The following is a 14,496-nucleotide window of genomic DNA, read 5'->3' as shown; positions in this document are numbered from 1 at the left end:
AAGAGACCAGAGAAGTTCTATTCTGTGATCCACAATGCCTCTATGCTTAAGGGGTACCACAGAATAATGGTGTAGAGGATCACTCCTTTGAAGGGTAGACATTCCCAAAAGATCCAGTGACTGTGAATGGGCTATTTATTTTTGTCTCTCCCTCAACTGTTATACTGAACCTGAGGACACAAAAGACTCCTTGTAAGTGGTCTGTAGCAAACATAAGCCTTTGTCCATTTCAGACTGGAAATATTTGTAAGGTTTTCATGGAAGGGGTTTGTTGATTGATGCTCGTTGAGGACCTTAACTATCTGTGTGCTCTCAAATTGACAACCTTAATTGAGGCCAGGTCCAGAGCCATATAAAAAGAGAGTTGCGACACTCTTTGAAGTCGCCGCCACGCGGTCACGTACGCTTCAACAGTTCCAAACAGCTCTTTGCGTGTCGTGTTATTTCAATGGGATAGACAGCAGCGAGTGCGTTATTGAACGTGAAACATTACAACAAACCAAAAACAAGTGTTATTACGTGTTAGCATGCTTACATTATAGTGTCAATTATATATTACGAGTATAATTAGTTTGCAACATCAATCTAAAATATGTTCTTTGGTAGTTCTAACATTGAACGTTTGTTTCCTTGCTGGACATTAGCTGTTATTGGATTCCTATTTGCCTGTATCACGCTACATACTTTACTTACATTGTCAAAACGTAGGCTATGTATTTTGTATCCTTTTTGTGTGTGAACATTAGATCCGGTGTCCTTTTCAGTTCGTTTGGTGAGATGAAGAAGATGCACCCCGCACCCCCCCCCCCCCAAATCTGCACAACTTTGATCATTGTAAGACTAGCAATAAACGTCTATCAAATATATAAATGGCATTCAGTAGCCTAACAGCTTAAATTTTAAAAGTTTGATCAATGCATTAAATCTGTTCAGTTCTTTTAGAGAAATAGCATAAAGGTGGGCACCACACAGCCTTGGTAACATTTTAAGAGTAAGCCATAAACATGTCAAAAACACATAGGCTAAATAAGAATCAATAACAACTTAAATGTGAAAATTTTGATTCATACTGCAAGATAAGACACCCACTGTTTCAATAACACACTTGTAACTCAATAAGCAATCAACTATTTCAATAAAATACTTATAACTTATATTTCAGCCGGCTGGTGAGACTAAAGCATGAAAAGGATGTAATAGAATTTTTATTAAGTTTTCAATGTGTGTTTAAAACAAGAACAGGAACAAATGCAAAAAAGACTGGGAGGGAGGTATGGTGACACTGCAACATAAAAAGAAGGTCTGACACTCATTTAGGTTTCCAAAAAATAAAAAAGATTTCAGTTTCCAAAGTTTGAACAACAATTGTGTGTGAACTACACAAAAGACACAATGTGGAAGGGATGGGTAGCCCTGTACTCTGTACACCTATAAGAGGGACATGGTAAGGAGGATGCAACATTTGGCTGGAGTCGGGAGTGTTATGGGAGGTGTGGAAGATGCTGGATCAACACAACTCCATTTGTGTAAGGCCCCCATCGTGTGGACCTCAAACATAAAAAATTATCTTATCTGACCATTCCAGTCATATATCGCACACCCTTCTTGTCCTCTGCATCCTTGGTCCTGGATAAGCAGAACAGGCACAGTGGAGAATGGAGGGAGAGAACAAAGCAGGTAACACTCAGTGTATACTTGGGACAACACATTAAGTAAGTAGCAGAAACCTAAGCAAGAGGCCATCTCCAGCAAGAGGCCAGCAAGAGTTTTACATACCCATACACAGCTAACCATTTGCAAGGCTGGTTGGGGGTGCCACAAGTCCACACAAAAACTATAACAACTAGATGTACCGCAGAGCGGTACAAAATATGACCGCCGCCCAGTCCAGCACATTTTTTCCACAAAAAGAAATCACGCTGAAAGGCCTATATGATTCTAACTGTCTCACTAAATTGCATTATCCACACTCAATTCTCACTGGTATCTGCTAGACAACAAGTCCCAAAACATGATTAGTTCATAGATTTCACATGTAAAATTCATTTTATACAACCCCACCTCCATCTTGCCTGTTCATAATTCTGAGAAATTCTTGATTGTTTGTGTTATGTTTATGTGTGTGGGTGTGTGTGTGTGTGTGAGTGTGTGTGTGTGTGTGTGTGCGTGCTTGTGTGTGTGCCTGCGTATGTGCCTGTGCATGGAAGCGTACATATGTCTACTGTGTGAGTATATGTCATACGTATGATTACTGTGAATGTGTGTGTGTGCGTGTGTATCTGTTTGTGCACATGTGTGCACATGAAATGGGTTAACATGACCCCTGGAGGCAAATATAGGGGGAAAAAAATGGTCATCCTAGGCCCTACAGTTCTCAAGATATTCACAGAGAACTGTGTCTGGCCTACCCTCCTTTCGGGGGGTCCAGTCCAGCGGGGGGGCTACAGATCAAAACGAAAAATGACGGTTCCATGCTATCCATGTGGGGGTACATGCCCACCAAGTTTTGTGTATCCCGGTCTTTCAGTGTCCCGGGAATCCTTGTTGGTGTACGTCACTAAATGTACACATAAATTATTTTATTGTAAGGCCCCCCATGAACGAAAGTACACAAAACTTGGCATGCATTCGGAGGGTGTCATAATGATCCTACACTTTCAATTTCGTGCAGTTTTGACCATGTCAGCCAGAGATATTGTGATGAAAACACCTACATTTTTGCTTTTTAATTTTTAACTAGGTGGCGCTATACATGAAATAAGTGGTAATGGGATGGGTTGACATGGCCCCTTGAGATCAACATACAAAAAAAAGGTGGACCTCCTAGGCCCTACGGTTCTCGAGATATTCACAGAAAACTGTCTCCGGCCACCTACAGGCCAGTTGGTGTATAGTAACATAAATTAATTTATTGTGTGGCCCCCCATGAACGGAATTCCACGAAACTTGGCGTGCATTCAGAGGGTGTCATAATGATCCTACACTTCCAATTTCGTGCAGTTTTGACTATGTTAGGTCACAGATACCTGCGATTACAACACCTCATTTTTACTTTTTTGGGTTTAACTAGGTGGCGCTATACATGAAATGAGTGGTTATGGAATGGGTTGACATGGCCACTTGAGATAAACTTACCAAAAAAAAATGGTCCTCCTAAACCTTACGGTTCTCGAGATATTCACAGAAAACTGTGTCTGCCCTACCCTCCTTTCGGGGGGTGCAGTCCAGCGGGGGGGCTACAGATCAAAACGAAAAACGATGGTTCCATGCTATCCATATGGGGTTACATGCCCACCAAGTTTCGTCTACCCCGGTCTTTCAGTGTCCCGGGACTCATTGACAGAAATTTGGGCATGCGAAAAAAAAAAAAAAAAAAAAATCTGACTAAACCTATATGACCACCGCTTCGCTGCGCGGCGGTCATAATAACAACATGAAGAATGATTTTGTTGGGGATTACTTTCAGAGTGATCTATGCCCTATTAACCTGACTACACTTTTCAGTTATCCAAAAAAAGACATTTGTCCTACTTACAAAGATCACTGACCTAATGAAAGGCAATGCCCTCTTGTCACGTCAGTCTCTTCCATGCAAACTTCGCTATGTATTTGACAAATTACTTGGCAGATAAAGCAATCAAAATTACACCAAGAACATCAAAACGAAATGTACAATTACTGAAAACTAAATGAACTGAAACCGATCATCAGTTGGAGCAAAAACTCCTAGGCTACTATACAGACGCTATACCTACTGTCCCACGACCACGCTCGTGCCACACTCGCCTACTGCTTGTGCCACTGTCCCGTTTGGAACAGTGAACAGTAGTGGCACAGGACTGGGCTGGCAAGGGACACAAGAGCCACGCACCAGTAACAACAACAATAACTTATAATAGTCTAGGTTTTGCTCCTACTGCTTCCCCTGAAATTCATAATTGAAATCCCCTCGTTCACGAGTCGTGGACACTAGCCTATATCATGTCATGTTCAGCCCACGGTTCAGTTCATAACGCCATACAACTCGCCATCTAGCAAGCTAGTCTATATCAGGTTTAAAGACAACTAGAATTGCGGTTCCGAGGAACTGCAAGAGTGGGTTTGATCTGGGGCACGGAACTCGGCCTCATCCAAGGATTCCAACGGTACCTCATTTATGAAAATCGGGCACACGGATCAAAAGTTATCTGCATCAACGCAACATCCAATAAGCTAAAACACATAAATAACGTGGTTGCTATGCTGGTTGCTAGGGCAATCATGCTGGTTGCTCAGGTGGTCGATAGGTTAGAAGGCCAGTGCCTCCTGAGAGGCCTGAAGGGTCAGTTCTGAGGTTGTTGACTGCTGAAACCGAAAAATGGACTGCATTTTCTTAAAAGACAGTGTGACTGAAGTGCGGGCAAAGTTTGCACAGAAATGTACGATTTTTCCCACCCTCATCGACCTTGTCATAAAACTTGTTTAAATGATCACACGACGCCTCCTTGCTGCTTTGTCGTCTACATCAGCCTTTCTCAAACTTCTTTGACCTGAGGCCCAGTCAAGGCATACTTTGGGGTCATAGGGCCCACCTACATGAACCCACCCCCTCCTCCCACCCCCCATCAAATTGTAATATCATCACAATTATTATTTTTTTTATACTATATTGCTATACATGCACTTCAAAACAGTCAATGTTTAAAGTGCTAAGATTGTTCACAAAAGTTTGTGAAAGCATGCACATCAGAGTACTGCTTTACTAATGTAAAATATAATTAGGCCTACACTAGTTTCATTGTTTTTGCATTGTTGCATGATTGATATGCTATTTAATTACATTTCATTTGAATGCCTGAATGTAAGAATTCAGGAAACACAATACCAGCTTTTAACATTTATGTTGTTTACAAGTTTATGTAAATCACATAACACATGAACTGTTTACATACTACTGATAGCCCATTACTGTACACAATAGATTAGTATCTTCAAATAGTCAAGGTTGTTGACTGCTGAAACCGAAAAATGGACTGCATTTTCTTAAAAGACAATGTGACTGAAGTGCGGGCAAAGTTTGCACAGAAATGTACGATTTTTCCCACCCTCATCGACCTTGTCATAAAACTTGTTTAAATGATCACACGACGCCTCCTTGCTGCTTTGTCGTCTACATCAGCCTTTCTCAAACTTCTTTGACCTGAGGCCCAGTCAAGGCATACTTTGGGGTCATAGGGCCCACCTACATGAACCCACCCCCTCCTCCCACCCCCCATCAAATTGTAATATCATCACAATTATTATTATTTTTATACTATATTGCTATACATGCACTTCAAAACAGTCAATGTTTAAAGTGCTAAGATTGTTCACAAAAGTTTGTGAAAGCATGCACATCAGAGTACTGCTTTACTAATGTAAAATATAATTAGGCCTACACTAGTTTCATTGTTTTTGCATTGTTGCATGATTGATATGCTATTTAATTACATTTCATTTGAATGCCTGAATGTAAGAATTCAGGAAACACAATACCAGCTTTTAACATTTATGTTGTTTACTAGTTTATGTAAATCACATAACACATGAACTGTTTACATACTACTGATAGCCCATTACTGTACACAATAATACTGTGCCCATTCATTAACATTAAACATCAGGCGTCTTGTTTACACATTTAAACCATATTTGCACTTCGAAATTCGCTTCCAAATTGTAGTAACTACATCTACGAAGTCTAAGGAAGATATCTATGAACATACTACATGGTTAAGATACATTTTGACAGAACTACAGACTTCGTGAAAGTAGCCTAGTAGCCCTACATAAAAGGCTCAATTAACTTCATTGCAAAATCGCGGTTGGTCTGTTTACACACTAAAACCATATTTACACTTCGAAATTCGCTTCCAAATTGTAGTAACTACATCTACGAAGTCTAAGGAAGATAATCATGTAGTCTGTTCATAGATAAGATACATTTTGACAGAACTACAGACTTCGTGAAAGTAGCCTAGTAGCCCTACATAAAAGGCTCCATTAACTTCATTGCAAAATCGCGGTTGGTCTGTTTACACACTAAAACCATATTTACACTTCGAAATTCGCTTCCAAATTGTAGTAACTACATCTACGAAGTCTAAGGAAGATAACCTTGTAGTCTGTTCAACGATAAGATACATTTTGACAGAACTACAGACCTCGTAAAAGTAGTACCTAAAATTAGTGTGATAAATGGCCATCACGTAGCCTAAAGCATATAGCACTAGCATATGACAACAGCAAATAGCTAACGTTTACGTTAGCCTAACTTACTTATCGTTGACGTTGACCCGACACGTTTATAAGTTAGACCATAGACTGATAAGGACGTCCATCAAAATTGCATGTGTATCCTGTGTATCTTTCGTGCTGCTATCCTGTTGCCTTTTCCCTGTTGTTCCGGCAACAAGGTTTTTACGCGATATTTGCCACATCCCAGAGAGTTGTTGTTTGGTGGGTCAGGTGACGAGCCGTCGAATCACAGCACAGCACCCAGAATGCATTGCAACACACCGTCTAGAAGGGACTCAGCGTTAGGTCGGCTTTAAATAGCATACAGAACCTGTAGTAATATAACGTTGTCTGTAAGCTCCACAGATCGTGGCAAGACAATTGAATTGATTGTGGACTTCTTGCTGGGCAACGATGAGTAACTTGATTTAGTAATGCTGCGTGGATATGCATGATATCTGTATGAAAGTGTATTTCACAATGTAATAATCTATACAACTGTACACATGACTAAGTTCAAATGGAGCTAGCTGGGTATAGGACTGGGCTGAATAGATTGGTAAAATACAGTATTTATTTATTTTTTTAATGACCTATATGAACATGGTTTGGCTTTAAAAAAAAGAGAAGCGCTGTCTCCTCTTTTTTTACATGACCTTTACACTTAGTGCTGGCAAGGCATTGAACTGGGCTGAATGGATTTGGAAAATATATATATATTTTTTTTTTAATGACCTGTATCAACATGGTTTGGCTTTAAAAAAAAGAGGAGACAGCGCTTCGCGCTGTCTCATCTTTTTTTACATTACCTTTACACTTAGTGCTGGCAAGGAATTGAACTGGGCTTCATTCAAGGATTCCAACGGTACCTCATTCATGAAAATCGGACATACGGGTCAAAAGTTACATGCACACACCTTCATATACACAGACAGCCCAGCCCAGCCCATTAGAGCTCTGCCAGGTGGCTTAGAACTCTTCCAGGTGCAAGCTTAAGCAATTAGAGCTGTGATGTCACAATCGAATTAGAATCCTTGAACATTCCGCCATTCATTTCAATGGGGCCCAAAAACGCCGAAAAACGGGAATACCGCGAAAACGACAAGTGCCAGCGACACGAAATCAACAAGCAAGTTACACCGGTTCGGGCCTGAATTTTTGGAGTTCGAACCGCGTCGATAGCTCAAACGGTCTAGGAGCAGTAGTTCGGCCAAAAAGTGGGTGAACAGGAATAATAAATAACTAGAATTGCGGTTCCGAGGAACTGCAAGAGTGGGTTTGATCAGGGACATGGAACTCGGCCTTATCCAAGGATTCCAACGGTACCTCATTTATGAAAATCGGACATACGGGTCAAAAGTTACATGCACACACCTTCATATACACAGACAGCCCAGCCCAGCCCATTATAGCTCTGCCAGGTGGCTTAGAACTCTTCCAGGTGCAAGCTTAAGCAATTAGAGCTGTGATGTCACAATCGAATTAGAATCCTTGAACATTCCGCCATTCATTTCAATGGGCCCAAAAAACGCAGAAAAACGGGAATACCGCGAAAACGACAAGGGCCAGCGACACGAAATCAACAAGCAAGTTACACCGGTTCGGGCCTGAATTTTTGGAGTTCGAACCGCGTCGATAGCTCAAACGGTCTAGGAGCAGTAGTTCGGCCAAAAAGTGGGTGAACAGGAATAATAAATAACTAGAATTGCGGTTCCGAGGAACTGCAAGAGTGGGTTTGATCAGGGGCATGGAACTCGGCCTTATCCAAGGATTCCAACGGTACCTCATTTATGAAAATCGGACATACGGGTCAAAAGTTACATGCACACACCTTCATATACACAGACAGCCCAGCCCAGCCCATTATAGCTCTGCCAGGTGGCTTAGAACTCTTCCAGGTGCAAGCTTAAGCAATTAGAGCTGTGATGTCACAATCGAAATTTGAATTCTGAACATTCCGCCATTCATTTCAATGGGCCCAAAAAACGCAGAAAAACGGGAATACCGCGAAAACGACAAGGGCCAGCGACACGAAATCAACAAGCAAGTTACACCGGTTCGGGCCTGAATTTTTGGAGTTCGAACCGCGTCGATAGCTCAAACGGTCTAGGAGCAGTAGTTCGGCCAAAAAGTGGGTGAAAAGGAATAATAAATAAATAAATAAAGTAAACTTAAGAAGAACAATAGTGGGCTTGCTCCGCAAGCCCACAGCATGGCTTTCAGCCATGCTGTGGTCTTGCTGGATCAAACCCACTAATAATAATAAGAAAACTTAAGAAGAACAATAGTGGGCTTGCTCCGCAAGCCCACAGCATGGCTTCGCCATGCTGTGGTCTTGCTGGATCAAACCCACTAATAATAACTAGAATTGCGGTTCCGAGGAACTGCAAGAGTGGGTTTGATCAGGAGCATGGAACTCGGCCTCATCCAAGGATTCCAACGGTACCTCATTTATGAAAATCGGACATACGGGTCAAAAGTTACATGAACACACCTTCATATACACAGACAGCCCAGCCCAGCCCATTAGAGCTCTGCCAGGTGGCTTAGAACTCTTCCAGGTGCAAGCTTAAGCAATTAGAGCTGTGATGTCACAATCGAAATTTGAATTCTGAACATTCCGCCATTCATTTCAATGGGCCCAAAAAACGCAGAAAAACGGGAATACCGCGAAAACGACAAGGGCCAGCGACACGAAATTAACAAGCAAGTTACACCGGTTCGGGCCTGAATTTTTGGAGTTCGAACCGCGTCGATAGCTCAAACGGTCTAGGAGCAGTAGTTCGGCCAAAAAGTGGGTGAAAAGGAATAATAAATAAATAAATAAAGTAAACTTAAGAAGAACAATAGTGGGCTTGCTCCGCAAGCCCACAGCATGGCTTTCAGCCATGCTGTGGTCTTGCTGGATCAAACCCACTAATAATAATAAGAAAACTTAAGAAGAACAATAGTGGGCTTGCTCCGCAAGCCCACAGCATGGCTTCGCCATGCTGTGGTCTTGCTGGATCAAACCCACTAATAATAACTAGAATTGCGGTTCCGAGGAACTGCAAGAGTGGGTTTGATCAGGAGCATGGAACTCGGCCTCATCCAAGGATTCCAACGGTACCTCATTTATGAAAATCGGACATACGGGTCAAAAGTTACATGAACACACCTTCATATACACAGACAGCCCAGCCCAGCCCATTAGAGCTCTGCCAGGTGGCTTAGAACTCTTCCAGGTGCAAGCTTAAGCAATTAGAGCTGTGATGTCACAATCGAAATTTGAATTCTGAACATTCCGCCATTCATTTCAATGGGCCCAAAAAACGCAGAAAAACGGGAATACCGCGAAAACGACAAGGGCCAGCGACACGAAATTAACAAGCAAGTTACACCGGTTCGGGCCTGAATTTTTGGAGTTCGAACCGCGTTGATAGCTCAAACGGTCTAGGAGCAGTAGTTCGGCCAAAAAGTGGGTGAAAAGGAATAATAAATAAATAAATAAAGTAAACTTAAGAAGAACAATAGTGGGCTTGCTCCGCAAGCCCACAGCATGGCTTCGCCATGCTGTGGTCTTGCTGGATCAAACCCACTAATAAGAAAACTTAAGAAGAACAATAGTGGGCTTGCTCCGCAAGCCCACAGCATGGCAAAGCTGTGCTTGCCATGCTGTGGGCTTGCTGGATCAAACCCACTAATAATAATAATAAGAAAACTTAAGAAGAACAATAGTGGGCTTGCTCCGCAAGCCCACAGCATGGCAAAGCTGTGCTTGCCATGCTGTGGGCTTGCTGGATCAAACCCACTAATAACTAGAATTGCGGTTCCGAGGAACTGCAAGAGTGGGTTTGATCAGTGGCACGGAACTCGGCCTCATCCAAGGATTCCAACGGTACCTCATTTATGAAAATCGGGCACACGGATCAAAAGTTGTCTGCATTAACGCAACATCCAATAAGCTAAAACGCATAAATAACATGGTTGCTATGCTGGTTGCTATGGTGGTCGCTAGGTTGACATTACAGGGGTGGTTTCTAGGTTGTTGCTAGGGTAATTAGTTAGTTGCTAGTAAGCCATCTTAAGCTGACTGCATAAAGTGATTATTTTAAGAGATACATTTTCAAACCAGAACTGTGTATAGGTCATGGTTAAAAACGTATCAGAATCTCAGAAATAATCACGTAATGCAGCCAGTTTAAGATTTTTTAAGAAGTCAGATTTTTTAAAGGCAATCAAATTTCTGCTGACTCTCTTCTGGCTGCGGTTAAAGGCCAGCGCCTGCTGAGAGGCCTGAAGGGTCAGTTCTGAGGTTGTTGGCTGCTGGAACCGAAAAAAGGACTGCATTTTCTTAAAAGACAATGTGACTGAAGTGCGGGCAAAGTTTGCACAGAAATGTACGATTTTTCCCACCCTCATCGACCTTGTCATAAAACTTGTTTAAATGATCACACGACGCCTCCTTGCTGCTTTGTCGTCTACATCAGCCTTTCTCAAACTTCTTTGACCTGAGGCCCAGTCAAGGCATACTTTGGGGTCATAGGGCCCACCTACATGAACCCACCCCCTCCTCCCACCCCCCATCAAATTGTAATATCATCACAATTATTATTATTTTTATACTATATTGCTATACATGCACTTTAAAACAGTCAATGTTTAAAGTGCTAAGATTGTTCACAAAAGTTTGTGAAAGCATGCACATCAGAGTACTGCTTTACTAATGTAAAATATAATTAGGCCTACACTAGTTTCATTGTTTTTGCATTGTTGCATGATTGATATGCTATTTAATTACATTTCATTTGAATGCCTGAATGTAAGAATTCAGGAAACACAATACCAGCTTTTAACATGTATGTTGTTTACTAGTTTATGTAAATCACATAACACATGAACTGTTTACATACTACTGATAGCCCATTACTGTACACAATAATACTGTGCCCATTCATTAACATTAAACATCAGGCGTCTTGTTTACACATTTAAACCATATTTGCACTTCGAAATTCGCTTCCAAATTGTAGTAACTACATCTACGAAGTCTAAGGAAGATATCTATAAACATACTACATGGTTAAGATACATTTTGACAGAACTACAGACTTCGTGAAAGTAGCCTAGTAGCCCTACATAAAAGGCTCCATTAACTTCATTGCAAAATCGCGGTTGGTCTGTTTACACACTAAAACCATATTTACACTTCGAAATTCGCTTCCAAATTGTAGTAACTACATCTACGAAGTCTAAGGAAGATAATCATGTAGTCTGTTCATAGATAAGATACATTTTGACAGAACTAAAGACTTCGTGAAAGTAGCCTAGAAGCCCTACATAAAAGGCTCCATTAACTTCATTGCAAAATCGCGGTTGGTCTGTTTACACACTAAAACCATATTTACACTTCGAAATTCGCTTCCAAATTGTAGTAACTACATCTACGAAGTCTAAGGAAGATAACCTTGTAGTCTGTTCAACGATAAGATACATTTTGACAGAACTACAGACCTCGTAAAAGTAGTACCTAAAATTAGTGTGATAAATGGCCATCACGTAGCCTAAAGCATATAGCACTAGCATATGACAACAGCAAATAGCTAACGTTTACGTTAGCCTAACTTACTTATCGTTGACGTTGACCCGACACGTTTATAAGTTAGACCATAGACTGATAAGGACGTCCATCAAAATTCCGTGTGTATCCTGCGTATCTTTCCTGCTGCTATCCTGTTGCCTTTTCCCTGTTGTTCTGGCAACAAGGTTTTTACGCGATATTTGCCACATCCCAGAGAGTTGTTGTTTGGTGGGTCAGGTGACGAGCCGTCGAATCACAGCACAGCACCCAGAATGCATTGCAACACACCGTCTAGAAGGGACTCAGCGTTAGGTGGGCTTTAAATAGCATACAGAACCTATAGTAGTATGACGTTGTCTGTAAGCTCCACAGATCGTGGCAAGACAATTGAATTGATTGTGGACTTCTTGCTGGGCAACGATGAGTAACTTGATTAGTAATGCTGCGTGGATATGCATGATATCTATATGTAAGTGTGTTTCTCAATGTAATAATCTATACAACTGTACACATGACTAAGTTCAAATAGAGCTAGCTGGGTATAGGACTGGGCTGAATGCATTGGTAAAGTTCAAATAGAGCTAGCTGGGTATAGGACTGGGCTGAATGCATTGGTGAAATACTTTATTTATTTTTTTAATGACCTATATGAACATGGTTTGGCTTTAAAAAAAAGAGGAGACAGCAGTGCTGGCAAGGCATTGAACTGGGCTGAATGGATTTGGAAAATATATATATATTTTTTTTAATGACCTGTATCAACATGGTTTGGCTTTAAAAAAAAGATGAGACAGCGCTTCGCGCTGTCTCATCTTTTTTTACATTACCTTTACACTTAGTGCTGGCAAGGAATTGAACTGGGCTTCATTCAAGGATTCCAACGGTACCTCATTCATGAAAATCGGACATACGGGTCAAAAGTTACATGCACACACCTTCATATACACAGACAGCCCAGCCCAGCCCATTAGAGCTCTGCCAGGTGGCTTAGAACTCTTCCAGGTGCAAGCTTAAGCAATTAGAGCTGTGATGTCACAATCGAATTAGAATCCTTGAACATTCCGCCATTCATTTCAATGGGGCCCAAAAACGCCGAAAAACGGGAATACCGCGAAAACGACAAGTGCCAGCGACACGAAATCAACAAGCAAGTTACACCGGTTCGGGCCTGAATTTTTGGAGTTCGAACCGCGTCGATAGCTCAAACGGTCTAGGAGCAGTAGTTCGGCCAAAAAGTGGGTGAAAAAGAAGATATAATAAGAAAACTTAAGAAGAACAATAGTGGGCTTGCTGGATCAAACCCACTAATAATAATAAGAAAACTTAAGAAGAACAATAGTGGGCTTGCTCCGCAAGCCCACAGCATGGCTTTCAGCCATGCTGTGGTCTTGCTGGATCAAACCCACTAATAATAAGTAAACTTAAGAAGAACAATAGTGGGCTTGCTGGATCAAACCCACTAATAATAAGTAAACTTAAGAAGAACAATAGTGGGCTTGCTGGATCAAACCCACTAATAAGTAAACTTAAGAAGAACAATAGTGGGCTTGCTGGATCAAACCCACTAATAATCACATTCATTTCCTCCATTTTTCACCTGAAGAGCGTTAATCACAAACCCATTGATAACCAGCACATCTGAATATAGAGTTACCATGCTGTATGGAATGTATTTTATCAATGTAGCATTTAATATGAGAACAGCTTTCATGTTCCCCCTCATAGCATGTCTAACGTTAACACTATGTATGTGAATGAGCTGACTAGCTAACGTAAGCTAGTAAGCTAACGCAATCAGGTTTGAAAAATATAGCATTATAAACATAATAAAAATCTGTTGACAACCAACCTATCATATAAAAGTTGCCCTACTACAATAGGCTAACCAAATGTGTTTTGTCTGAAATTCATTATTGACGTAGGAACATTATCTTTAAGCTAGCCTCTCTCCACATCAAGGTTTGCAGGCTAACTTTTACCTTTAAAATTTCAGTCAACATTTATGCTATAAATATCAGTTAAACAAGCAGCACAAAATCCTCAAAGAACAATACCAGTATCTAATAGTGCAGTTGGTATAGGAAATGCATATGACAATTAAAAAAACGTCGTACATTCGTCTACTTACCACTGACAATATCAGGCAGAAAGCAATGGAAGTCAATGGGGCTACAGCCGTGAATGTCAAAGTTTGGAACTGTTGAGCTCAGCATAAAGCGGAAGTAGCGTGGAAAAAGCGCCGCCATTGTTTCCTATGGAAGTCTATGGGAGTGTCGCAACTCTCTTTTTATATGGCTCTGGCCAGGTCATGTGACTTCTACTTAAGCCTCACCTGTTACCAATAAACGAGTCTCTGCTCATTTCACCCAAGCCTGTGTTGGTGCCTGCTCATTTTTGTCTTTGTCTCCAGTCAGCAGTTCAGTTCAGTTCATAACAGGGTTGTCAATCTAAAGCACAGCTGTAGTCATGTAATGTTTGTGCATCAGCTGTTGATGTTTAGTGTATTATCTTGATGTGTAAGGCACATAATAATTAACGTTACAAAACAAAGTGCAAGAAATTATTCTTCATCCCTGACTCACAGCAAACAATCATATGGAACAGTTCCTTTATAAGTTCGCAGTCCTTTTGGACAATGAGCCAATGAATTCTCTCTCTTTCTCTGTCACACATGCGCGCAC

General features: G+C 41.2%; 1 long non-coding RNA gene across 1 annotated transcript; it reads right to left on the bottom strand.

The window, feature by feature from the left end:
• Window positions 1-1,571: 1,571 nt before the first annotated feature.
• On the bottom strand, window positions 1,572-14,109 carry LOC143107577 (uncharacterized). The gene is made up of 3 exons (XR_012983762.1): window positions 13,944-14,109; window positions 1,777-1,834; window positions 1,572-1,626 (listed from the first exon to the last, which is right to left on the bottom strand). It is a non-coding gene; the product is annotated as an uncharacterized LOC143107577 (long non-coding RNA).
• Between the last annotated feature and the right edge of the window lie 387 nt (window positions 14,110-14,496).

The sequence above is a fragment of the Alosa pseudoharengus genome, unplaced genomic scaffold, assembly GCF_046254945.1.
Source record: "Alosa pseudoharengus isolate Yale_2024_CS ecotype anadromous, Long Island Sound unplaced genomic scaffold, YU_APseudo_1.1 YU_APseudo_1.1_scf_1, whole genome shotgun sequence".
NCBI lineage: Eukaryota > Metazoa > Chordata > Actinopteri > Clupeiformes > Clupeidae > Alosa > Alosa pseudoharengus.
This window is presented reverse-complemented; position numbering and strand designations above follow the sequence as displayed.